The 25,969-nt window shown below is 43.6% G+C and overlaps 1 long non-coding RNA gene across 2 annotated transcripts in view; it reads left to right on the top strand.

Annotated features, from left to right (window-relative positions):
* The window catches only part of LOC122463882, a 398,090-nt gene that overhangs the window by 138,793 nt on the left and 233,328 nt on the right, over positions 1-25,969 (top strand). For both annotated transcript variants that reach the window (XR_006287590.1, XR_006287591.1), the window contains one exon: positions 20,373-20,978. This is a non-coding gene — a long non-coding RNA (uncharacterized LOC122463882). The remainder of the gene's footprint in view (positions 1-20,372; positions 20,979-25,969) is intronic.

Below are 25,969 nucleotides of genomic sequence, written 5' to 3'. Positions count from 1 at the left end.
TTACCTTCCATCCTGATCTTACAGAGTTGTTTCTTCCACTTTTTCCCCCTGTATTATAAAGTTCTGTTTTTTAAGGATCTGATTGGTTTTTAGTGTCCTAAAAGCCAAGGGTCTGGTCTGTGCTCAACTGATTTACCTGTTTGGTTGGCAGATTATTCTCAAGCCTCCCCAGGAAAGGGGGTGAAGGGGTTCGGGGGGATATTTTAGGGAAACAGGAACTCCAAGTTGTCCTTTTCCTGAATCTTTGTCTAGCTCACTTGGTGGTGGCAGCAGTACCCATCCAAGGACAAGGAAGGATTTGTACCTTGGGGAAGTTTTTAACCTAAACTGGTAGAAATAAGCTTAGGGGGTCTTTCATGCAGGTACCCACGTCTGTACCCTAGAGTTCACAGTGGGGAGGGAACCTTGACAGTCCCCCTTTTGCTCAAAAATGCTGTACAGCAGCGGGTACAAGGCCCGCCGAGGAATAATCCTGTGAACCGAGCTGCTCCAGCTGGGGCAAAGGGTTGGGGGCCGATTCAGACCAGAGATGCCCCATGGTCAGGCTGTAGGAGGGGAGGATTCATAATGTGATGGGAGGGGGCATGACTCGGGCAAACCTGGGATTCCTGCAAAGCCCTATGGAGACCACTAAAGCCCAGGTATAACTTAGGGTCTCACCCGCCCTTGGCTGATGCTGGGTAGGGAAGGTCCAATATGCCTCTATCTCTGCTTTGGTCTACCAATTATTTTTCCCCTAGGAAATCAGGGCCACGTGCGCTGCCTTCAGTTCACACATGGGTTTCCCATTGACTTCAGTAGGCAAGTGGGTACTGATCAAGTGCAATCTAGGGTATGGGGGTTTCTGCTGAGCATAGTCGTATCCACACAGCTCTTGCCCACCTTCTGAATCCTTGCTTTCTCTTCCAACGGTCGGGCTGCTTCTCAGCTGGTTTTGTCCCCCTAGCTGACCAGCTGCAACTGATCACAGATTGTCTGGACTGCGCCATAAACTCTATTGCTTATCTAAATTGTATCAGTGTGATCTTCCAATTGCCCCAGTGCCTTGTTAAGCACATCCATGCCATTTGTGATGTCTTCAGTGAAGCAGAAAGTTCTGTACTGAAACCAAGGAGCAAATTTTTACCTTCTGACTCCTCTCGCTGAACCTCTCTAGCCATGATCTGCTACCTATTTACATTAGTGCCTAGTTTATTCTATCCAGGTTGTTACATGTCCCTCATCACTGTAGCACCTGAGCGCATTAAGCAAGGTGACTGACCTGGCTCGTGCGTAGTTTGTTTTTTCTTCTCCTCTCTCCATGGGGATGATTATATGCAGTGGAGCGTCTTGTTTCAGGAGGGTTTTTTATTTGTTTTTTTTAAACCGATTTTATAGAATCATAGAATATTAGGGTTGGAAGAGACCTCAGGAGGTCATCTAGTCCAACCCCCTGCTCAAAGCAGGACCAATGCCAACTATATGGGAAGCTGGTGTTTAGGTTGGCTGGTATGTATGCAGTGCTTGGTGGTTTTTATTACGCGAAGTCAAGACCAAAGAAATTAGTCTCTCTAGATTAGATTAATATAATACCAGTGGACCCATCACCAATGAAGTCATCCCTTAACCTTCTCTTTGTTAGACTAAAGGAGCTCTATTTAGCTTATCTCATGGTAAGACATGTTTACTAATCCTTTAGCCATTCTTGTGTCTCTTCTTGGAACCCTCTGCAGTTTATCAATATCCTCCTTCATCTGTGGGCACCAGAACTGGATACAGTATTCCAGCAGCGGTTGGACCAGTGCCAAATACAGAGGTGGCACCAAAATTTCCCATTTTGCGGGAACTTCCATGATTTCAAAGTTTAGTTTCATTCTGCATTGGAATGAAAATGAAAAAAATTCAAAATTGCCTATGGAATATTATGAAGAAATCTGTGACCATCAAAACAATCTCTTTACGAGCTTGGTATTTAAAAAAAAGTCAATGTTTTTGTTTCAGAAATGACTTTTCATTTTGAATAGTTTGAATTATTTAAACTTTCCAATAACATTGAAGCAGAACTTTTCAACGCCATTGTAATGCTTCATTTTGATTTTTTTTTTTAAACGTCATTGAAATCGCCATGGTGCTGTGAAACATGTTGGTGTCGATGAAATAGCATTTCTACAGAAAACAGATCCATCAAACTTTTCCCACGCAGATTTAAATTGGGTGCTGCAGGATCTCAGATCCTCTGCTAAAGCTGGATTTGGTTTCATCTTTTCATCATACTTCTGAAATTGCAGGAACATCCCTAGACTGTGTTGTAATATATGCTACATCCTACAGCTTCCGTCATAGCTTCAATAAATCCTCATCTGGATGCATCCAGGAAGGACTGTGTCTCCTCTTATGTATATTTAACTCCACCGACTTCAGTGGCTTTACTCCTGACTTAGAGGAGGCAAATTGGAGGAGCAAATGGTGGGCTTGATTCTCCTGCAGCTGGGCTCTGCTCAGTGCAGGAGAGTAGGGCTGGGGCGTCAGGGAGAGATTCTGGCTCCCTGATTCTCAGGGCCAACTTCCTTGCAGCTCTAATTAGTGTCACTGAACCCTATAACCATGGAGTAGAGATATAGTGAAGCTCTGCCATGGCCACTGCCTGCCTCCTGTTTGTTCCTGACATTCCCCTTTTGCCAACTGCAAAGGCACAGGGCTCAGATCCGCACGTGTACCTTAGCAGGGAGTTCCCTTTTGACAGGGGAATTCTCTGCTAACCAGTTCCCGACCTCTTTGAGCCTTCTGAGAGCAGCAAAGGGCTGGCTCTCATTACAGACTGTGGTCTAATATCTATAGAGCATAGCCCTCATATGCCACCTGCCCTTCTGACAACACGGTGTGAGGCTTTTAAACTGAGCCCCCCACCTCCGTACCTAGCGCCACCTAGAAACAGACAGATTATTTTGGCCCCAATCCAGCAAAACCTTACACATGGGAGCCATCATTGTTCACATGGCAGATCTCAATTAAGCTTGACAGGACTACTGGCGTATGCCAGGCTTGCAGAGATCGGGCTGTTGTTTTGTTCAGTATCAGTGGAATGTGGTGGTCTATACTCTGTCCCAGGGGTGGCCAACCTGGGGCTCCGGAGCCACATGCAGCTCTTGAGACGTTAATATGCGGCTCCTTGTCTAGGCACCGGCTCTGGGGCTGGAGCTGCAGGTGACAACTTTCCATTGTGCCGGAGGGTGCTCCCTGCTCAACCCCTGGCTCTGCCACAGGCCCTGCCCCCACGCCACCCCTTCCCACCCCCTCCCCTGAGCCTGCAGTGCTCTTGCTCCGCCCCCTTTCCCCCCAGAGCCTCCTGCATGCCACAAAACAGCTGATCGGGAGATGTGGGCAGGGAGGGGAAGGCGCTGATCGGTGGGACTGCCGGTGGGCGAGAGGTGCTGGGAGTGGGGCGGGCGGGAGCTGATGGGGGGCTGCTGGCGTATTACTGTGGCTCTTTGGCAATGTACATCGATAAATTCTGGCTCCCTCTCAGGCTCAGGTTGGCCACCCTGCTCTATCCATTGATGTACAGATCAGTAGTTACCATGTAGATACACTTAATATCCTGTTTTGGTTAATCCACCAAGTGCATTTAAAAAGAAAAGAGTGGTTTGCAATAAATCCCTTCACTGAGTAAGATCTGAGCTGTTGGAGTCTGTGATGAGGAAAGGGGAATACCCAACACGGCAATTGGATTTTTCTCTCTTGTTTTCAGACACAGCCAACTGAAGGCTCACTGGTTTTTTTACCCTTCAAAAACCGATCCACAGTGTCGGATCAGAAGGATATCTGCTCCCAACAGCAGGGCGGGCAGTCCTACCAACTCTGTTTCTGGACTGTAGTGTCAAGTCTTACGCGATAAGCTCAAGTCTTACTTCAGAATAGAACTAAATGACCTCCTGATGCAAACAGTCGCTGTGCCACACCAAACTACACATGATGAGTGAGTGCAGACATCTTTCTGTGGCCTGACCTTCATTTACTCAGCCTGTTAGTAAGGTGCAGCTGCATATTGAAGTGCGGGCTCTAGTAATGTTTAAAGGAGGGTGCAGATAATAACTGATGCTATTTCTATCCACAGCTTCTCAGTACATTTCTTTTTTGTGAAGATGATAGCCAACAAATACAGCATCTTATTTTAATTTGTTCTGGAATACTAAAGGCCTTGAGGCACAGGGTAACCTAGATTCATAGATTCCAAGGCTAGAGGGGAGCATTGTGAACATCTAGTCTGAACTCCTGGATAACACAGGCCAGAGAACTGCCCCACAATAATCCCTAGAACAGCTCTTTTAGAACAACATCCCATGTTGATTTAAAAATTGTCAGCGATGGGGAATCCACCATGACCCTCAATAAATTGTTCCAGAGGTTAAGTACATTCACTGTGAAAAATTCATGCTTTATATCGGGTCTGGATTTGTCTAACTCCAACTTCCAGCCATTGGATACTTTCTCTGCTACACTGAAGAGCCCATTATTAAATATTTGTTCGCAATGTAGGTACTTATAGACTGTAATCAACTCACCCCTTAACCTTCTCTTTGTTAAGCTAAATAGAGCTCCTGGAATCTAACCTATCAGACGTGTTTTCTAACCCTTTCATCATGCTCGTGGCTCTTCCGTTAACCCTCTCCAATTTATCAACATCTTTCTTAAACTGTGGGCTCCAGAACTGGATGCACGATTCCAGCAGCAGTTGCACCAGTGCCAAATACAGAGGTAAATTAACGCCTCTGCTCTGACACAAGGTTCTTCTCTTTACTCATCCAAAGATCACATTAGCCCTCTTGGCCACAGCGTCACACTGGGAGTTCATGGCCCTTGATTCTGTCCTCCTCTTTGCGACTGCTCTGGTCTTAGGTTTCTATTCCCAGCGTTGCTACTGACCTTGAGTGAGTCACTTCAGCTGCCAAGTTCAAAACAGGCTACTGACAATAAGTGCCTCAATTTTTTGGGTGCCCCTCTTGTGTAGGCACAGATCTGAGAGCAACCCAAGATTGTTCATCACCTCAACGACAGAAGATGCGGGAGAGCATGCGGTCTTAGGTCATCCTCCGTAAATAAGGAGGATGTCTGTTCCTCAAAAGTTACCTCATTCTGTGGCACCAAGATTGCCTCTAACTGTGACTGAGCTGGGACCACTTACTTTTCACCTATTTGTCTGATGCCAGAATAGCTCAGTATTGGCATTGCCCATGTTTTCACATGGAAAAGTGTGTGTGAGGACCCTATCTAAGGTACTTACATGGACCTAGCTCTATAATACCTGAGTGCCTCAGAAGCTTTAATGTTTTTATCCTCACAACACCTCTGTGTGGCACAGCAGTGCTATTTTCCCCATTTTATAAATGAAGTTATTCAATGGAAAATTGTGAAATTACAGTAAATATTTTGGAGTTGCAAAACAACAAAATGGATTCAAATCGCAACTAAACAAATTTTGATTCAGAATGGAAACTGGAAATTTGCTGTAACTTTTTTTTGAAGGTTTTTAATTGTTCATGGGGTGGGGGGAACTGTGTTTCCTATGGCTGGTTGAAGGGAGATGAGGGCTTGGCGGAGTCACTGGGTAGCACCTTGCATAACTAGGCCTTGAGAAAGGAAATGCACAAAAGATAGCTATTGGGGGAAAAGTAACCATATCTTGTCATGACCCTCCAAAATCTATGCAAACTGAACAAGTGAAACTGGCTTAATGCAATTCTGTCCAACCCTGCAAGGGCCGATAAGTGAGTCGTAGCACTTTGTGATGGACGATGTCATATATCTGTCTGTGTCTTGGTGCTCTGTAATAACTCCTTTGATACTCTCCTTAGTGCTTGACAGAATTGCTGAGTTCATAAGAATTTTTTTTTTATTTACTGTGTGGAAAATTCTAACAACCATTGACCTGTGCTTTCCAATACTTAAAATGACCCAAACAATACACGAGAGCATTTTAAAAAAGCAGAGAGAGACAGGCGGGGGAGCCCTTCCAGAGATGTGTCATAAAATCTATCTTATGAGCTCAGCAATTCCGTCCAGCCATTAAGAAGAGTAGCGGTGAAGTTTTCCAAAGCTTGATTTATAGTTATTCCTGGTCACATCCAAATAAAAAACTAGTTTTGTGGCTGTTCAGTTTCAAGTCAAGGTGATCAAATAGCTAAAATTCTGCACACCTTCCACTAAAGAAAATGGACCTGATTCCCATTCCCTCCACTGATGTAACTCCATTGACTTTGGTGGAGTCACTCCAGAATTACGTAAGTGTGAAACAAAAATCATATCCAGTGAGATCTGCGTGGGTGTGTTCTGGAGTGGTGAACACAGTGCCACAGGAGGAGGAGATGGTATGATGGGATAAAATGATTTTGGCAATTAATTGATCTTTGACTATTAGTGGTAAATAGGCCCAATGGCCTGTGGTGGGATGTTAGATTGGGTGGGATCTGAGTTACTACAGAGAATTCTTTCCTGGGTATCTGGCTGGTGAGTCTCGCCCACATGCTCAGGGTTCAGCTGATTGCCATATTTGGGGTCGGGAAGGAATTTTCCTCCAGGGCAGATTGGCAGAGGCCCTGGGGGTTTTTCGCCTTCACCTGCAGCGTGGGGCACAGGTCACTTGCTGGAGGATTCTCTGCACCTTGAAGTCTTTAAACCACGATTTGAGGACTTCAATAGCTCAGACATAGGTGAGAGGTTCATTGCAGGAGTTGGTGGGTGAGATTCTGTGGCCTGCGTTGTGCAGGAGGTCGGCCTAGATAATCATAATGGTCCCTTCTGACCTGAAAGTCTATGAGGCTAAAGTCTATAAGCAGCAAAAAGTTACTAGCAAATTTAGGGCTTGTCAAAAAATTTCTGTCAACTGTTTTTTGGTGGCAAGCTGGGTTTCTGACAGAACATAACTGATCATGAAAAGTGGTTCCCATGGAAAATCTTGATTCCCCTCCCTGGAAAATATCAATTTGGATATGCTGTTGTTGTGCCTCACAGGAGATGTAGTTTGGTTGCCTCATGTCCTCATTCCCCTCTGTGGGTGAGCCTCCCTGACTGGACTACATTTTCCAGGATGCACCACAGCCAGGGCCTCCTCTGAACTGCCACCTCTCTCTCCAAGAAAAATCAACATTTTCTTGGTGCGGGAGGGGGGCAGTGGGGGAGAAGCATTTGCAATCAACTCTAGTCAAAGTCTTTCCAGTCACATGTGAGGTCACAGAGCAAAACCCAGCAGGCTAGAACTATGCTCTGTTTCATGCACTGTTTTTGTGTACTCTCCATGGATATTGGTAGAAAGTTTGCACAGGGAATAAGTGCAGTATATGCAATGCAGATCCATAGTGCATATTTAAGAAGGGAATTTTTGCCCCTTGATGGCAGTCTAAAGAGCCTGATTCTTCATAATTCAGCTTTATACCAGTACGAGGACACTGGCCTAGCAGTTGGAAGACCAGGTTTCAAGTCTCTCCTCTGCCAGAGACTTGTTGTGGGACCTTGGGCCAGTCACTAAGCCTCAGTTCCCATATGTAGAATAGAGATAATAGCACTGCCCTGCTTCACAGGGGTGTTGTGAGGATAAATACATTATCTGTATAAGTACCTAAGAGAGACTGATTGATAGATTAAAAAACCCTCATTAACAGAGATATAAAAAACAGTACAGCGGAATAGAGGGGTTTAAGTTAACCTCTCAGTTGCAGTGGTTCAAGGAACGGGAGTCATCTAGTAATTTGAACAAGGCTAACCTTGACCTTAGTGCAGTTCCCAGCTCTGCGTGATCTACAGTAAAGTCATTTAATCTCTCTTTGCCTCCATTCCCCATCTGTAAAATGGCCATACCACTATTACCCTACCTCTCAGGGGGTCGTGTGCGTCTGGGTTCATTAATGTTGGTAAAGCCCATGCAGCTCTGCAAATAAAAACCATGATGGGAATGGCAATTGTTGGAATGCACAGCGGAAATTGCCATTTAATCTGTAATGGCGCTGAAGGTGACTTTCCCAGCACGGCAGGATCATTCAGTTAAAAAACCCTAACTCAACACCTTATGAATCTTCCCTTTGACACCATCCTGTACTGTGGAGACCTCTTGGGTTCTGTGGCTCTTTGAATGTTTATAGGCCTGATTCACTCCCCTTCATACCTGTGAATCTCACTGGCTTTAACAGAGTTACTCCTGGTTTATACCAACAGAAGAGAAAAATCAGACTTTATATGTTCTGCCTTTTCCCTTTATTGCCTTCCTTGAACTCTGGCTGGCAGCAGTTTGTGCAAACTGGGGACAGTGGTAGCGGCATCGTTGTTGAAATAGAGATAGGAGCCAGTAATGAAGTGAAACTAAGGGACAGAACAACAGGCAAATGTTAACAGCAGAGGCTCTGCACTATTTTTCAACCCACCTCCCAACAGCTAAATTCAGATAATGGAGGGCTGCATTATACCTCTGCACAATGCTGCATCCCCTGCTGTCAGCTAATGGACATATTCTCAGGCAAGGAAATTGCCTCTCATATTTGTCCAGGAGGACTAAAATCACATCTCGGTCGTATTTCCAAAATAATCTTCCAAATCTTCTCCGATACCAAAACTGACCCGTTAAATAGGGCCTGTTTCCCATTGTTAATGCCTTCCTCCGTCTTCTATCAAAAGTGTGTTCTCCATTGTCAATGCTGTAGCTTTCACAATGGCTTTGATGCTTCTTCCTTTCCCCCTACCAAGGGAAATAACATAATTAAGCATTTTTGTGGCGTCCGGCATCGTATCAGGGCTATACTCTTGCATGAAAATAATAAACAGATTAGGAACGTTGCCCAGAGGAGATTTACAGTATCATCTCCAACTAAGCTTTTCCAAAGCCAGCCAAGCAACAATGGAAAAGGATTATCCCCGAAGAAAAACACCCGTTAAAAATGACACAATTAGTTGCTTCCAATCAGCTTATCCCCTCACAAAGCTGCCAATAGACACAGTGTGGTCCAAGGAATAGGGCGCTATTTAGATTATAAGATCTTTGGAACAGGTAGGGTTTCTTAATGTGTGTTTTTATCGTGCCTAGAACAGTGGGGTCCTGATCTCAGTGGGGGTGTCTGTGCACTACTGTAATAGAAATAATTAATAATAGAGCCTCATGAATTTTGCAGAATGTTTTCAAGGCTTTTTATTTACTCGTACGGATTTTTTTCTCCAGTTGTGCTTGCGCCCTGTCTGGGTCTAATTCACCCCAGTGCAGAGGGTCCTATTCCCTCTTTAAGCACCATGGTAGAGGATTAAGAACTAATTAAGTGGAGCATGGAGTCTTGTGCTCCATAATGGGAGTAGAAGGATTTAAGCTGTGTGAAGGGGCTGTGGTGAGTTTTGTTCTTAAAACGCAGTAATACATAAATAAATAAATTAAACTTGAAGCACTGTGAGGGTTTATTTAGTTTCGTTTGCTTCACTTGAGCTCCCTGTGAAATTTCTGCACCACTCTGCAGACCTTGTTACCTCCAGGCTAAACTGTAACGATGCATTCTCCTTAAGGCTACCTTTGAAGAACACTTGGAAACTTTGGCCACACAGATTGCACGTTTGCCGGGCTACCTCTGAGACGGCCACCTTTCTGGCCACTTGCAATGCTCCTGCTGGGTAGCCCCAGGGAAGAACTCCTGATGCCCTCTTTATCAATAGCTATCTTCTGGTGAGATGAGGGGAGTTCGTAACTTGCTACCTTTCCTCCCCCTTCCAGGATATTCAGGGCATGGGCAGATCCAGCTGCTCCAGGGACATGGGGCAGCAGGGGGGTTTTTTGTGGGATTTTTTTTTTTTTTGCTGAACCTTCTTACTCTCCTGCCAATTCTTCCCCATACAATTCTTGCTGCAGCAGCATGGCTGGATTGTGCTCCCACTCCTGTGTTTGGCCCTTTCACTGCAGCGTTAGGAGATGCTCTAGAGCAGAGATTCTCAGCCTAGGCATCACATCGAAGTATCATCCTACCCTTCCCATGTTGTTAAAAGGGAGCAGAGTTCTGGCTAGATCTTGGCTAGATGAGAGAAGGGTCCACAGGTGGACTCAGTGTGGAAAAGGGGGTCCTAGTGCAGAATCCATGATCTAGAGTGCTTTGCACCTCAGAGAAAATCCTCCATGTGTCCTGTGCATGGCTATATCCAATTCTACCAAGATACAGGGGAACAGCATGGGCTTCGTACACCACTTACATTCCCTTTAAACTCTGTGAGGCTTAAGTGTTGCATAGGCTTTGCCCTAGCCCCCTGAACAGGGGAAAATTTCTGCCTTGCTGCTAAACTTTCATAAGAACCGAATTCACTGACCATTTCCTAAAATATTCTTCTGGCCTCTTTCTGTCTCCCCCTGTGCTCCCAATTCCCTGCTCTCTCTCGTCTTGAAAGCAATTTCTTGATTGTTCTTTCCAACACAGAGTTATAAATTTAGTTTAAAGGAAAGAAGAAAAATCTTTCTTCTCTCTTGTTTCTTGGCCTTCTCTCCCCTGAGTGCTGCTGTTTTCAGTCATTTCAGCCTGATCTCTCTGTTTATGTCCTTCAGCAGGGTTTCTAGTATGCTGACCGGAAGGAAAAAAAAACAAACCCACTTTCACTTAAAGTTACTCACTAACTTTTCCTTCCTGAGCTTCAGATATTTTTCCTAATGGTGCGGGGAGCCTCCTGGAGTACCAGGTTGTGTGCTATTTTTCCAGGGGGGTTAAAAAACAGACTGAATCATAGAGAACTACCCCTCCCTCACATGTAATTTTAAACCCAATTGTTTCCAAAGGTGACTTGATAATCTACTAGTAATACACTGGGTTTTTCTAGCTAAGAAGGAATTTGTGCTACAGATTAGGGATAGAACCAGCCCCTTCCTCCAGAGCAAGGCTGCCACAAGGGGTGCTCAATATATGGTAGAGCTAATGGGCTCAATTCTATTCTTGCTGACCATCAGTGTGAATCAGAAATGATCATGGAGCAGGTCCTCAAAGAATCAATCCTGAAGCACTTACATGAGAGGAAAGTGATCAGGAACAGCCAGCATGGATTCACCAAGGGAAGGTCATGCCTGACTAATCTAATCGCCTTTTATGATGAGATTACTGGTTCTGTGGATGAAGGGAAAGCAGTGGATGTATTGTTTCTTGACTTTAGCAAAGCTTTTGACACGGTCTCCCACAGTATTCTTGTCAGCAAGTTAAGGAAGTATGGGCTGGATGAATGCACTATAAGGTGGGTAGAAAGCTGGCTAGATTGTCGGGCTCAACGGGTAGTGATCAATGGCTCCATGTCTAGTTGGCAGCCGGTGTCAAGTGGAGTGCCCCAGGGGTCGGTCCTGGGGCCGGTTTTGTTCAATATCTTCATAAATGATCTGGAGGATGGTGTGGATTGCACTCTCAGCAAATTTGCGGATGATACTAAACTGGGAGGAGTGGTAGATACGCTGGAGGGGAGGGATAGGATACAGAAGGACCTAGACAAATTGGAGGATTGGGCCAAAAGAAATCTGATGAGGTTCAATAAGGATAAGTGCAGGGTCCTGCACTTAGGATGGAAGAATCCAATGCACCGCTACAGACTAGGGACCGAATGGCTAGGCAGCAGTTCTGCGGAAAAGGACCTAGGGGTGACAGTGGACGAGAAGCTGGATATGAGTCAGCAGTGTGCCCTTGTTGCCAAGAAGGCCAATGGCATTTTGGGATGTATAAGTAGGGGTATAGCGAGCAGATCGAGGGACGTGATCGTTCCCCTCTATTCGACACTGGTGAGGCCTCATCTGGAGTACTGTGTCCAGTTTTGGGCCCCACACTACAAGAAGGATGTGGATAAATTGGAGAGAGTCCAGCGAAGGGCAACAAAAATGATTAGGGGTCTAGAGCACATGACTTATGAGGAGAGGCTGAGGGAGCTGGGATTGTTTAGTCTGCAGAAGAGAAGAATGAGGGGGGATTTGATAGCTGCTTTCAACTACCTGAAAGGGGGTTCCAAAGAGGATGGCTCTAGACTGTTCTCAATGGTAGCAGATGACAGAACGAGGAGTAATGGTCTCAAGTTGCAATGGGGGAGGTTTAGATTGGATATTAGGAAAAACTTTTTTACTAAGAGGGTGGTGAAACACTGGAATGCGTTACCTAGGGAGGTGGTAGAATCTCCTTCCTTAGAGGTTTTTAAGGTCAGGCTTGACAAAGCCCTGGCTGGGATGATTTAACTGGGAATTGGTCCTGCTTCGAGCAGGGGGTTGGACTAGATGACCTTCTGGGGTCCCTTCCAACCCTGATATTCTATGATTCTATGATTTGGCGTCAATGGGCCAGCTTCTCTTCCACAATCGGTCTCCTTTGTGCTGCTTACAGTTCAGGTATTGGCTCTCTGAAAACTCCTCCAGCTCCCATGTGATTCCCCAATCCAGCATGACTTCTGTGTAGGGAGGGTGTAGGAGGAGTGGCTGGACCATCGCTGCACTCCAGCGTTTCCCCAGTGAGTGAACAGGCCCTTATGCCAGATTGCAATGGTCTTTAAGTTAGACCATCCCAAAGGATGCCACGCCAGGTCTGGGGCTGGAGATGGAGCTGCTCAGGACAGAAGATCAGGCAGCCATAAGGGACAACCCACGCTCCTGCACTGGAGTATCTTGGTTCAGGAGAAATTGCTATTGCAAAGTAGAGACAGATCAGATCTCACTGTATTTATTTTTCAGTTCCCTCTTCCTTGCCTTTTTTCATAGTGTTTCCCGGTCTCTGTTCCACTCCACCCACTCGTTGCATAGTTTTAATCCTATTTTTTCCTCTCCCTCTTCTTTTTACAGATTGCAAACCAAGGCAACAACAACGATGCTCCCTCAGGGTTTGAGTGGGTCTGATATTAAACCAAAAGAGGTTTCTGAAATCCCTGTTCTCTCAAAAGATGCAGATTTATAGGCCTGACCCTCTGTTGGTGTAAATTAGAGTAGCTCCATTGACTATATCGGTTTGCTCCAGCTGAGAAGTTGGCCCTGTGTTTCTACCTTTTAGGTTTCATGAGATATTGAACCTTAAATCTGCCAGTGTTCCAGGACTGAATATTGCCAGTACTGAACCTCAGGGCTGTGTGCTATTATTATTATCCATGGTTTCACATGATCCATATTTGAAGGGAAGAGGAAGAAGAAAAATGCTTTTGTAGTTAGTTCTTTTTAAGCAAAAGGACCTCTATTTCATAGCAGGGGCTTAGGATGTGAGGAGTAGTCTCACCAAGGACAGGTTAGTGGACAGAGTGCATGGGAGGACGTGAAAGGTACACAATGCATATAATTTGTCGTATGGCTGTTAGTCCATAGTTAGGACCACACGTGCTGGCTGAGCTGTTTATGTTCCCTGCACGTACACTTCTTCTTTCTCTGATTTGTAACTCAGTAGGAGAAAATGGATCTTTGCCCTCCTTTAGTAGCTTGGCCCCCGTGAAAAGGATAAGAGTCTACTAAAGCTGCTTCATAATGAAGTTACTCCTTCAGAGCATGCAGTTAGAAACTTTGCTTTTAGAACGGACGGTCCCCCAGGTCAGTCCTTGCTGATCACCCATGGGGAACGGGAGTTGGGAATCATTACTAGAGTTGTGTGAAGAACCAGTTTGGCCACCAAACTGAGAAATTGGGAAGTGGGGAGGGAGAATCAATGTTGGGTCTACCCGAAACAACATTTTTGTCAATTTAAGGGATAACCAAAAATGTGTTTAAAAAAAAAAAAATAAGTGGGTTGAATGAAATGTTTTCTTCAACCCCCAAAATAAATCTTGTTTCATTTTTGAGGTGTTTTACAAATTAATAAAATTGAAGTACAAGATGAAATGAAAAATCATTTGGAAAATGTCAAAACAAAACTTTTTTGGGAATTTGGGGAGAGAGAGGGGTTGATTGAAACTATTTTGGAAAATTTGACATGAATTCGTAAAATGTTGCAGTCAACCCAACTCTGCATTTTTCAGCAAAAAGAAGTTTTATCTGAAAAATTTTGCCACATTCTACTCATTACATGATGATGCCATAGGCTGTGTTCAGTGGAGATCAATGAAGGTGCTTGAGATGGAGTCCCTTCCAACTTCCAACCCAGTTAACATACATTGAGGTGGCTGTTGGAATTCCGTATTTTGTTCAAAGGACTGGGTTCCCCGCCTCTGTCCACCAGATCCAGGATTGGTTAGGTTTCCAGGCATTCTGCAGAACCTGTCATTTTCCCTCTGGGTTCTTGAATAAAGAATGAAAGGAGAATTAATGGTGGTTCCATTTTTTGAGGTAGAAGTTTTCAGTGTGAGGGACTGGCTCAGACACTTGGTTGCTGTTTTCTCTTGAGGATTTTGGTTTTTACTATTGTCTGATGCCTATGGTTTTCATAAATCACAATTAACTACATATGCGTGCGTGTGTGTGTGTATAGATGCATGGGTCCGGCTTCTGATCTCACTTACACTTGAACATATCCAGGGTAACTGTGATGAATTCAGCGCATTTACTCTGGATTTACTGGGGTGTTGCTGAGATCAGAGGTTGGCCCTGACTCATGCAGTGCATCAGATTATTGATTTTTTTTCTTTTCCTTCCTTCCTTCCCTCTATTTGCCAAGTACATTGCCATTTGGGTCCTAGTGCTTCACTGGAATTTTAGCATAGACTCTTGTTCCTGTACAGATTCCCATTGTGAGATGACCGGGGTCATAAGGTGTTCCTGAGGACTGATGGATTGAGAAGGTGCAGAAGCTAATAAACCCTCTTACAAAGCACTTGTAAGAATGAAGCTATGCATATATATTTAGAAATCCATTTAGGTTTCACCATCTTGCTTAAAATGGAATTGGATAATGATATCTGGCTGTGCAATACAGTTGACGAAAAGTACCCAAAGTGAAAGTTACCAGATGTAAAAGTTGAATTTTTAATATGTGCTTTCCTTTTCCAGTAAGCTTTTAAAACCCTATTCTCATTTTAAGCAATCTGATATATTTAACAAATGTCAAGATGAAATGCTTTTGCAGAGATCAAAAAGACTGAGGGTTTTATTGTACTACTCTTGCAGCACTGATAGCCTGTACTGAACTTTCATGCTAAGGATCAATAGGTTTATTTGATCAAATATGGTGAACTATCAAAGACATCGGGCTCTACCTAAAGGGCACTTCAGATTGAGCTGTCTCCCTGGAGTGCGCTAGGACTCTTGAATCTGTGCTTTGATATTTGCTCGTGTCCCGACTATTTTGAAATGCGATTTTTTTTTTTTTTTACATGAGGATTATTGCATATGTAGAAGTGTCTTCCAGGCCCCAGCCAGGCATGTGTTAATACAAGCCACCACTGATGACTGGAGGACAATGGCTAGCATTAATAAGATGTCCCAGCTCATCTCAGCAGCATATTTCTATGTCCCCCGCCCCCACCAACCCTCCCAAAAACACCCCCCCCCCCACACACACACAACCCACAGCTCTACATAAAAAAAGATTTTTACGATTGCAAAGTCAAATACTGAAAAGTTAGGAAATGCCAGAAACACGTTTGCCCATGTAACCTTTAATTCAGCTTCCTTATGCGTTATGATACTGTCTTTTCTGCCATAATCACATAATTCCCCCCCCCTCCCCCCCCAGGAACTTTTTGCTCTCTGGTTTGAAATACATACACACACACATATATCAGGACATAAATATTATATATATCCCTGCCTCATTCAGTGCATAGGATGGAATGCACCACCTATAATGAAAAGGGGAAAACAGTTTGGCAGATATTTAGCTTTGGGAGCCTTCACAAAACTTGTATCAAGCAAATTATTTATTCACTACTCCAGTCACTATAGATAATCAAGATCCAGAATAATGGCTAAACTGTCGGTGCTGATGGATATAGAGAGGGTGAGAGAAAGCCAGACATGCATCTCATAAATTAACCACTACTCAATTTGCCCTGATTAAACCTCAGTCTAGTGGTTTGGGGGAAAAGGTTTGCAACCTACAATAACGGGTTAAAAAACTCTAAGGTGATAGATCAAGTCAGAACATTAGTGCTTATTTTGCTAGCGCTGCTGTCAGAGGGAAAGAGGCGCATGTGAAGATGAAAGGAGTGCTAGCCTACAGATCTAAATATTTCAACTGTGCTTTGGACTTCATGCCAGAACACCCTGAATAAAGCTGTTCTCATCTGGCATGCTGCGCAGATAGATTGACAGCAATTTTTAATTAGTTGCTGCTTGGATACATCTTGCAAGAAAGCATTGACAAAAAGAACCCCATCAATGGAAGTCATCGGTGGCCTGGAAGGCCACCTCCAGGGATGGAAAGGTATTTTGATCTCTGAGACCATTCAGTCTTTGGCTTCTCCACTGTATGTTGACTTCTCCACTTCTGCCAATATACAGTACTGTATTTGCATAGCATAGCGCTGTATGCTCACAGTGCAAATGGAAGTGTGCACAGGAAGAAGTGGCAATTGACACATGCTGTCCAAGGAAAGCCATGGGTCAGCATAGACAGAGGAATCCCTAAAAGGAGAGGCCAGCCCACCATACTGGTAAAAAGAGACAACAAGACCTATTTAGCACAGCACAGTGAAATTGGGGACTGGGCTTATTGTTGAGAGAGGAGCAAGGATGTCACTGCATCTCTGCTGGGGAATATTCCAGACAGGCCCAGGTTTATCTGGCTTCAGCAGAGCTTTAGTAAATCTGGCTATTGTTCAAACCTAAGCAGCACCCCAGGGAGGGTGCAACCGAAAGTAGGGGAGAGGGTCCTGCCAGCCAGCTGCTGTAACTCATTGATACTGAGCCAGCCTATGATGTGCTGCTGATGAAAAGATTTTGATGATGGGAGATCAGAATGCAATGGGAAGTTGTGGTCCATAGGAGATCAGCCAAGGATGCCAGTCATCACAGGCTGGTCAGCTAGCTGTCACACACACCCTTTCTGTCAATGCCAGTCACTGGGAAGTACCCATCTTAATGGAAAATGTGGCTCTTTGTGTCCTGGTCCCCTGCTGCTGCTGCTTTCTCAGCAATCAACCCTGTGTCACTATCACATCCAGCAAGAGAAGACCAGGAGCATCACAGATCAGAACCACAGACCTGGACCTGATCCATCTCCCACTGAATTCAGTACAAGCCTTCCCATTAGCTTGGCTTGGGCCATCTGGTCACTAAATGATTAAAATATCCACTACTTTGGGTACGAAATTTTGAGACACCTGGAGTCTGATGTTTTTTCAGAGGGGCTGAGCACCTGGAGCTCCTACTAACTTCAACTGATGGTGCTGGCACTAAAACCAGGCCCTCTGCGCGCCAGGTTATAGGCACCTTGAGATAGCGGTACACAGAATTAGTGGGTGCTTTTGAAAATGGTGGATTCCAGTTATCAGAGCTGGGCCTGAGCTGCAAAGTTTATCTCCATATGTGGACCGCTCCACAGTTCAGAGGGCTTTGGATCAGGGGCTTTGGTTTGGGCCCCAGCAGAGGTCAAGCCATCTGTAACATTCAGGTTCAGTTTCTAACTGGAAGCTCCTCAGGGCTTGAAATGACAGGGTAGGGAAGAAGGGAGATTGATTCAGACCCATCTCTGATATTTCTAGAACTAATATGGACAGTGTAGACTTGCGGCTGTGAAGCTCTGCTAAAGCCTCATCTGGCAGTGAACTGCAGCATTTCTCAGAGTTTAAATTTCAGTTCAAGAAGTGAGAATTCCCTCATCTGTTCTGGCATGGGCAGCATTGGAGAGGTACAAAGTACCAGTATCAAAGAGTTTGATGCACAAAGGGTGACTGAGCTAGATGAGGCAGAGGCCCCAATCCTCTCCGGTGAAGAGGCTGTTCAGAGACTGTGGGCAGCTGCATCTTGCAGCTGGTCCATTGTGCCCTGTTCAAATCCAAGGGTGGGGTCAATACTGCACCAGGCATAGAGGGTGACTCCATTGAAAAGGACGTTGCTGAGATGGAAACAGGGGAGAAGTGTGAGTAACCACTGATGCTCGACATCCACATTTCTTGTGGAGAAGAAATCACAGAATTTCAAGCAATCAGACTAGAATGAGGGAAGGGAATTGTAGCGTTTGCCAAATTAGCCACGTAAGGCTGCACTGCAGAATAATCAGGCTGTAATTAAAGGCAGCACCAAGGACTTCGCTTGAGAATGCAGGGCTTTTTTGTTGTTAGTTGGTAGACACCAAAAGAGGCAGAATAGAGCTGGTTGGGAACTTTTTTTATGAAATGTTTTTTCATTGGAAAATGCTGATTCATTGACATTGAAATGTTATGGGAAAGGGCCAATTTTGACTAATTTCTTCTTTTGAAAAAAACAAACAAAAAAACCTGAAGACATTTTGAAATGATCAAAACGCATCTCATTTTGACATTTTCCGAATTAAAAAAAAAAATCCATTTTTCAGGTAGAAAAGATCTTGTTTTGGAATGTGAGTTCTAGGTTTGATTTTTTTAATTTTTTTTTTTTTATCATCAGAATGATAGGCCAGGCCAGGTAACAGTGACGACGGGACTAAGTGCCCCTTTGCATGTGCACCCCAGCTATTGCAGACAAATCAAGGAAGCCTCCAATATTGGCTGCTCGGTGGAAATGAATGAAGGGGTGTCGAGTCTCTGTCCCTCCCTTCTGGTGCTCCTGTGTAGGCCTAGCCATACTTTGGCCAATTTAAGGGCTTGAGAAGAAGGATGCCCTAGACTAGGACAAGTGCTGGGTGACATTTTTTGATTGAAACTTCCTTCTGGAGGAGAGGGGGGTGGGGGGGAAGCAGATCCAACAACACGAACACTGTTTTGCAATTCCTATCAGTTTCATCATATTGTTAGTTTTGGAAAAAACAAACAAATTCCGAAAAACGAAGCCTTTTGTTTTGACATTTTGGAAACAAAACATTTTGATTTTTTCAGTTCAAAACGACGTTTTGTTTCAAAATTTCCCTTAATTTTATTGAAAAAGGAAAAGAACTCCAAATGAGCACATTCAGAACGCTTTGAAATGTTCATTTCAATTCTGAGCTTTTTATTCTGGGTCAAACAAAACATTTTATTCGACCTAAAACTGTGGTTTAACTTATTAAGCAAGCTAAAGTTAAAAGCCTAACCATAGCTGGGTAGAAGACTCGCCTCTCCTCCTTGCATTCCCCTTCCCTCCTCCCGGCTTTGAATTTATGTTCAGTTCCTGCCAACGACAAGGCCATCAATTTCACTGCACTCCCTTGGCTCCAGACACTATGTAATGTGCTGGCCTCTAACTGTAGGCATGGGCTGACACTGCCTGATTATTTCTTTCATTATTTGGTGGCAGAGCGAGCGATTTAGGGGGTATTGTTTAAATGCATGATGCAATTAGACACTTTTAAAGTCATTCATTAGTTTTTGTAAAGAGAAGCAAGGGAAAAACATAGGCAGACACCCTTTGTAGGGTGTTGGCACAAGCTCTATGCACTGTTTAAGCTCTCAAAATCGGACCTAAGTGGAACATAGGGGCTTGTGCTGGACCTCTGTACAGGGATGAATTTCACCCTGTGGGAATGGCCCTGTGTAGTGGGCTGAGATAAGCTGCAATGGGGAAGTGTGCACTGGGGAAATACAATGTCAAACTGGCAGAGAATTAATAGTACAGTAGATATGTGGAGGGGTGGGGGAGAAAACAATATCAATGGCAGAGAATTAATACAGAAGATTGTGTGTGGATCCATCTGTGCTATGCAGGTGTAATTTTATTAGTGTGTCCTACTCCTCTGTGTGCTGTTGTTGCATTGCGTGTGCACCTAATTTGCAAACATGCTGACCCCTCACTTTCAATTATGTCATCCGCAAGTTTGAATCCTCAACCTTCTGCACCAAAGCATGGACTTTTACTACTTGAGTTTAAGGAGGAACTCCAGCAGCTGACACTAGTAGTTGGTTGTTGTCTAGCGTGCGGGCTGGCCACTAAAAGGGGACATGACACACACATTACTCTTCAGGGAGGGAACCTGATAAACTAATCTGTGAGGGAACTAGCACATTACTGGGAGCTCTTAGCTAGCAATTATGTCCTTTGATGTATTTTGTCAGTGTCTACAAACTGAACGTGAGCTGGGAGGAAGAAATGGTATAAACTACTATGTGTTAATGTGTTACAGAAGTAAGAACTTTTTCTTCCTTTAAGTAGCATATGCAAGGAGGAGACATAATACTGCAAGCTCCAACTGTGACAGGTAGCTGAAAAGAGCCATGGGCAGGTGTTTTTTTATAAAAGACTCTTCAGCTGAGCTACAAAGTTAGACACTTGGCTGACAAGTAGATTTTAACGTGTTAAGTCTCATGTTTGTCATGGCCATCCCCTTGCAAATGAGAGGGGATGATTTTAATGACAATATCTGCCAATGAGGATAACATCTTCAGCTTCATGCTTGGCCTTTGTTTTCCAGAAGCTGTGTTGCCGGAAGATGAAGCTGACTTGTACCTTGGCACAGAGCTCATGGCCTCTGTAACCAGGAAGATTTGGCTACATGGAGAGACAGTGCCACCTTGGGAATATGTGGAGAGGATGTGTACAGTGTGAAAGGAGACATAAGAGAAGATCACAGTGCTGTGCTTGAGGCTATGAGATGGACTCTTTGTTATTCCAGCAGGATTAGGCCTATATTCATATGACAGGAAAGGACCACTGAGTGAGTTCCTAGCTCTAAAAAGAGGAGGCCAGAGAGAAGTCTAAATGAAAACCTGAAGAGCTTTCCCCACAGAAAGCAGACTTCAGTCTTGTCAGTTGTTTCATGACATAGCTCCCTACGCAGTGGAACACATTAAAACAAAAGTCGAGCTTATCGATCTTTCATGAGCGGGACTGGTAAGAACGTTTGTCTTGCATGTTATGCAAAAGGACACAGCTGCAGAGTGATTCTGTGCTGAATCAGAGGGAAGGGCATCACTTGCCGAATCACCCCTACCACTTCCCTGAAGCACCTGCCGGTTGCCCAGCCGTGTATTGAAGAAGCATAGGCCTGCTTAGCTTGCGAGAAGCACACCTCAACGTGGTAAGTCCGTTGGCTTTACATTCAAATGGGATTTATATTTTTCCAATGTAAAACTATGACCAGGGAGAACTCTTGGGAGGGGGGGGAGAGTTTGTTTAGCTAATGAATCTTTGTATAGCACTTTGAAGATTTAAAGTCCAATGTAAGTATTCAGTATTATTATTTATGCTTAGTATGTCCTGCAGGTGTTCAGTTGAACCAACTCTTGCAATGAACTCTGTGCATCCCCTTTTAACTCCTGAAGTTTGCTTTGAACTAATAACACATTTTAAAAGCCCTTTAATGGGGCTAATTAGATTGTGTATGGGGACATCAGTTGAGTGCCCAATGTCAAATAAGATCACATAGTCAGATATGGTGAAATGTTTGGGGTTATCTGCTCTCTGACCTTAACATTGCACGCTGATTGAATTATAATGATTATGGGATGCTAAGGAGAGATCTGACCGAACATGGGCATGGAGAGGATTAGGAAGATAATTCTGCTCTCACACAATCTTAGACAGGCGGTGACTCTGCTGATTTCCTCAGAGTTGCTCCTGATTCTCACTGGGATGAGTGAGAGCAGAATCCGGCCCATCCGGCCGCTCCTTTTAGCTCCTGAAGGAACAATCCTTGAGCCTGAATCTACATTGTCTTGCATCTTGTGTAGTGGTAAGAGAAAGGGTTGTTTCAGTAAGATATTTGAATAAAAAGAGGATGACATCCCAGTCTTTGTGACATAATGTATTGCTGCATTGACTACTTGTTTATTATTTGCAAAGTGAAAACAAGGAATCCAATTACAAAACATATATAGGGTATAAAAATTGCAAATGAAAATCCCCTCCATTGTCCGACCTATATGATTCTCCATTCATTCATTGCATCGCAGGGGTGTATTTGTATAAAGAATTTTATTTTACAGCCTTTGTGTAATCAGAAACATAATTGCTTTGATGCTTTATCTTTCTTCTGGTATTTGACAGACAAACATCTTTGCACACGCACATGAGTTCTAATATACGTTCAGATCTATCATCCTGAGTGCAGGGGTGTCAAAATAAAACAAAATAATATATAGTTCTTCCAGGCAGCTCTTCCTCCAGGGAGCTTATTGGTGTTGTCAGTTGTTATGTGCTGAAATCCACAAACTGCACACTGTATATTCACTTTTCTTGGGATTATCAGGAAGCAGATATTCAATAGCTGATGTAAGTTACCATTGTGATTGTCAGAACAAAGTAATATATTGTCAGTTCTCATTTGCTGCTCTTTTCCTGAAATTTTAAAGGCAAAATCCTGTAATGTGCTGAGAAACTTCTATGAGGCGCTAACAAAACACAATTCCCATTGAAACGCTGGGCTTACATCAATGGTGAATTTGGCCTGCTGTCCTCAGGCTCCCTTAGTAAATGCATCCTGAAAATGCATTACAAAAAGACACAGAACACTTCTAATGTCTGGGTGTAAAACTGGCAAATTGAAACTATAACTTTAAAACTACTGAACTGTTTTTGTGGGTTTTTTCTTTTTTTACAAACTTGGCTTAATTTTTAAGTTTTAGTCTGAGTTTAAGTTTTTAAAAAATGCCAAGTTTGAGGTTTCCAGCTTCAACTCCTTTTCATTAGGATCCAATCCTGCGCCATTCAAGTCAGTTAACAAGAATTCCATTATGCAGCATCATGGCCTTACATTATTATTGATTATAGGGCTGAGATTCAACTGTGTAAATTTGTGTACTGTAGCTTCACTGAGGTACATGGAATTATGTTGTATGCGGTGTTGCTGTAGCTGTGTTAGTCGCAGGATATTAGAGAGACAGCGTGGGTGAGGTAATGCCTTTTATTGGTCCAACTTCTGTTGGTGAGAGAGACAAGCTGTTGAGTTTACAAGGACCTGAAGAAGAGTCTCAGATCCCTATGATATTTGTCAAACCTGTTTTTAAAAACCTCCAGTGACTGGATGTCCCTTTGTAACCTATTCCAATACTCAACTATCCTTATAATTAGAAAGATTGTTTTCCTAATATCTAACCTCAATCTCCCTTGCTGCAGATTAAGACCATTATTTCTTGTCCAACCTTCATTGGACAAGGGCAACAATCGGTCAGCGTCCTCTTTATAACAGCACTTAACATATCTGAAGACTGTTATCAAGTCTCCCCTCAGTTGTCTTCTTTTCTCAAGACTAAACATGGCCATTTTTAAGCCTTTTCTCATAGGTCAGATTTTCAAAATCTTTTATCATTTTTGTTGCTCTCCTCTGGTCCCTTCAATTTATCTGCATCTTTCCTAAAGTGTGGTGTCAAAAACTGGACATAACACTCCAGTTGAGGCCTCACCAGTCCTGACTGGGACAGTTACCTCCTGCCCGACAAGCCTGAAATGTGGATTAACGTGCCTAGGTTTAGGCACTCAAGTTTTGAAAAAATGTGGCTCTGGTCGAAATGGGTGTATATTCATTTATGTACTTCTACTCCACTGATTTATTTCAGGGTAAGTAGCGGAATTATAGAATGAAAATGCTTCGAAGAAGGAGAATATTAAGGAAAGATCTGAAAGAGTAGGGGGGGCTGGAAGATGGAAAAGAGAAAATGGAAGATGCTGACTGATGCCAGTAATTTCTTTGTGACAGTTACTTATTCATAAACATGAAGGGATAAGTACTCAAGGGAAAAAAGGATAAAATTTATAAACAATTCAGGCAAAATTTCCTCATACAAAGAGTTCTTTAAACAAAGCTCATAGGCAAAGGCAGCAATAGAGGTAAAACAGTGTTTGAGAGGGAGCTGATGCAAATTTTAAGGAAATGGAGGGATCCTAAAGGTACTGCCAAAAGCTACGTTATTTAACCTGGAAGGCATTTAGGCTGATCTGTACAACATTTCCTTGGGTTATTAAAGGTAAGCCTTGATGGATCACAAGGCCTTTCTGGCACTCCCAGTTATATCTGTGTTCCTGTTTAACATGAGAATACAGTACCTGAAAACAGCTTCAAGAGGTTTTTGGATTGCACTCAACAGCGTGATGACAAGACAACGTAACAGCGGAACAAGCTCGGAGAATATGGAAAATAGGTTGACTGAGGGATTTGATTTGAGATGGAGTCATGCGAATGGCCCCTGCTTTTGTGTAATTTACAGTCAGATTGACACAGGTCACTTTGTATAAAGTCTATTTAATTTGTGTCAACATGGCTGCTCGTGTTCTGAAGACATTGTTAAAAGGCAGAGGATACAGTACTTCAGGGAACTAGAGATCTGTGATTGGGGAGCTTGGTCGAGGTACTTTTTGCACGGTAATAGGACATGTTTATCACTAAGGTTTCTTAAACAAAGTAGCTGGCAATGCAGCGCTGATGCATGTCAGTGGTGGGGTTATTATTTTCTAGTGTTTTGCTGTAGCACCTACAGGCCCCAGCTTCGATCTGCATCCTGTTGTACTAGGTAGTCACGCATAGGCCATGTCTACAGTAAAAGCACTTTACAGGGACAGGAATACTGGTATACTACACCAGCAAAGTGCTTCTCGGGCGGAGGCAGCTATGCTGGCAAAGCTGCATTTGGCACCATATGATAAAAACACCCCCCCGGAGCAAAACAGACTATACTGGTAAAAACACCGCTTTGCTGCCATAGTTGTGTCCACACAACTGGCTGCTGCTGGCACAGCTGTGTTGTCCGGGGATCACACCATTTCACACCCCTGGTATAAGTCTGCAGTGTAGACATGGCTTTAATAAAAACTGTCCCTGCCTCAAAGAGCTTACAATTTAAATACACAGCACAGACAAAAGATGGGAGAAAGGGAACATTGTTGTCTCCATTTCACAGAAGGAAACTGAGGCACGGAGCGATCAAGTAATTTGTCCAAGTTTGGACAGGAATTCTCTGGCTGAACTGAAAATTGAAACCAAATCACCATAATCCCAGACCAGTGTTTTAACCACAAAACCAGCCTTGCTATCCTATTCACATGCCAAGTAAAATAAATAAATAAATTTTGGCACAGAAAAAGACAAAGCTGGAAGGAAATGGCTTTTTTTTTTTTTTTTTTTTTTTTTTTCAATTTCTGCCAGATCTGTGTGTGGATTTATTAGCAACTTCCTTTCTTATCTAATTAAATAAATAATCAACTATGAATATTAGAAGGGCTCAGAGACTCACTTCGGGGATCCAGGACCTGTCTCAATTGTTTAAAATATTTGTGTTTTGATCTGTGGATTTTTCCAACTCCAACAAACCTTAAATGATGGTAAGATTCGTAGTTACATGATGGCCCTTGAAAAGGCAAAAGAAGTGCTAGGCCTGTTTAATTTAAATGTAATGTGTTAAATCTAAAGCACTATCGCTTTAGTGTCCAGGCAATTCAGCCACATAGTACTGTTACTGGCGAGAAAAGATCATTCAGAACAGGCATGGGTTTAGATTCAGGTAATATGAGTTGGCATAGTGGTTTAGCATGCTAGGGCACTTTTTTACTGATCTCACTGAACTCGGAGGTGATGAAGTGAAACCCCAGAACTGATTATAGTGCTTTGAAATTACAGTGTAGCTGGCACATTCCCCACATCTCCCCAGGATCTAGGAAAAGGGTTATGTAGCAGGGCAGTCTCTCCCCAGAGAGGAAAGAACAATGACAGGGGGGTGTGTGTGTGTGTGTGTGTGTGTGAGCGAGCGTGAGAGAGAGAGAAGTTGGGTTGTAATGATAATAAATAAGCCAGTAAAGTGCAGTCCTGCCTCTGACAGTGTTTGTTCTGGGTCGAGGCATGGTGCTGAGGCATGCAAATAATAGACTTTGTAGTGCACGTCAAGATGAAAAGGAAACGAACTGCTGTGAGACACAAAAATCTTCAGATGCTTAAAAGTTTCAAAATAGGATTGAAAAACTCATCAGGAAAGAGATTATCTCACTTTTTCTTTCTTTCTTTCACGTACCTGCAGATAATAGAGTGAGACATATTTATGTTAAGGTTTAAACAAAACCTCCCCCCTGCACACGCATTCAGTG

This window comes from Chelonia mydas, chromosome 26 (genome assembly GCF_015237465.2).
Source record: "Chelonia mydas isolate rCheMyd1 chromosome 26, rCheMyd1.pri.v2, whole genome shotgun sequence".
In the NCBI taxonomy this organism is placed as follows: Eukaryota; Metazoa; Chordata; order Testudines; family Cheloniidae; genus Chelonia; species Chelonia mydas.
Note: the sequence above shows the minus strand (reverse complement) of the source record. Positions and strands in the feature narration are given on the sequence as shown.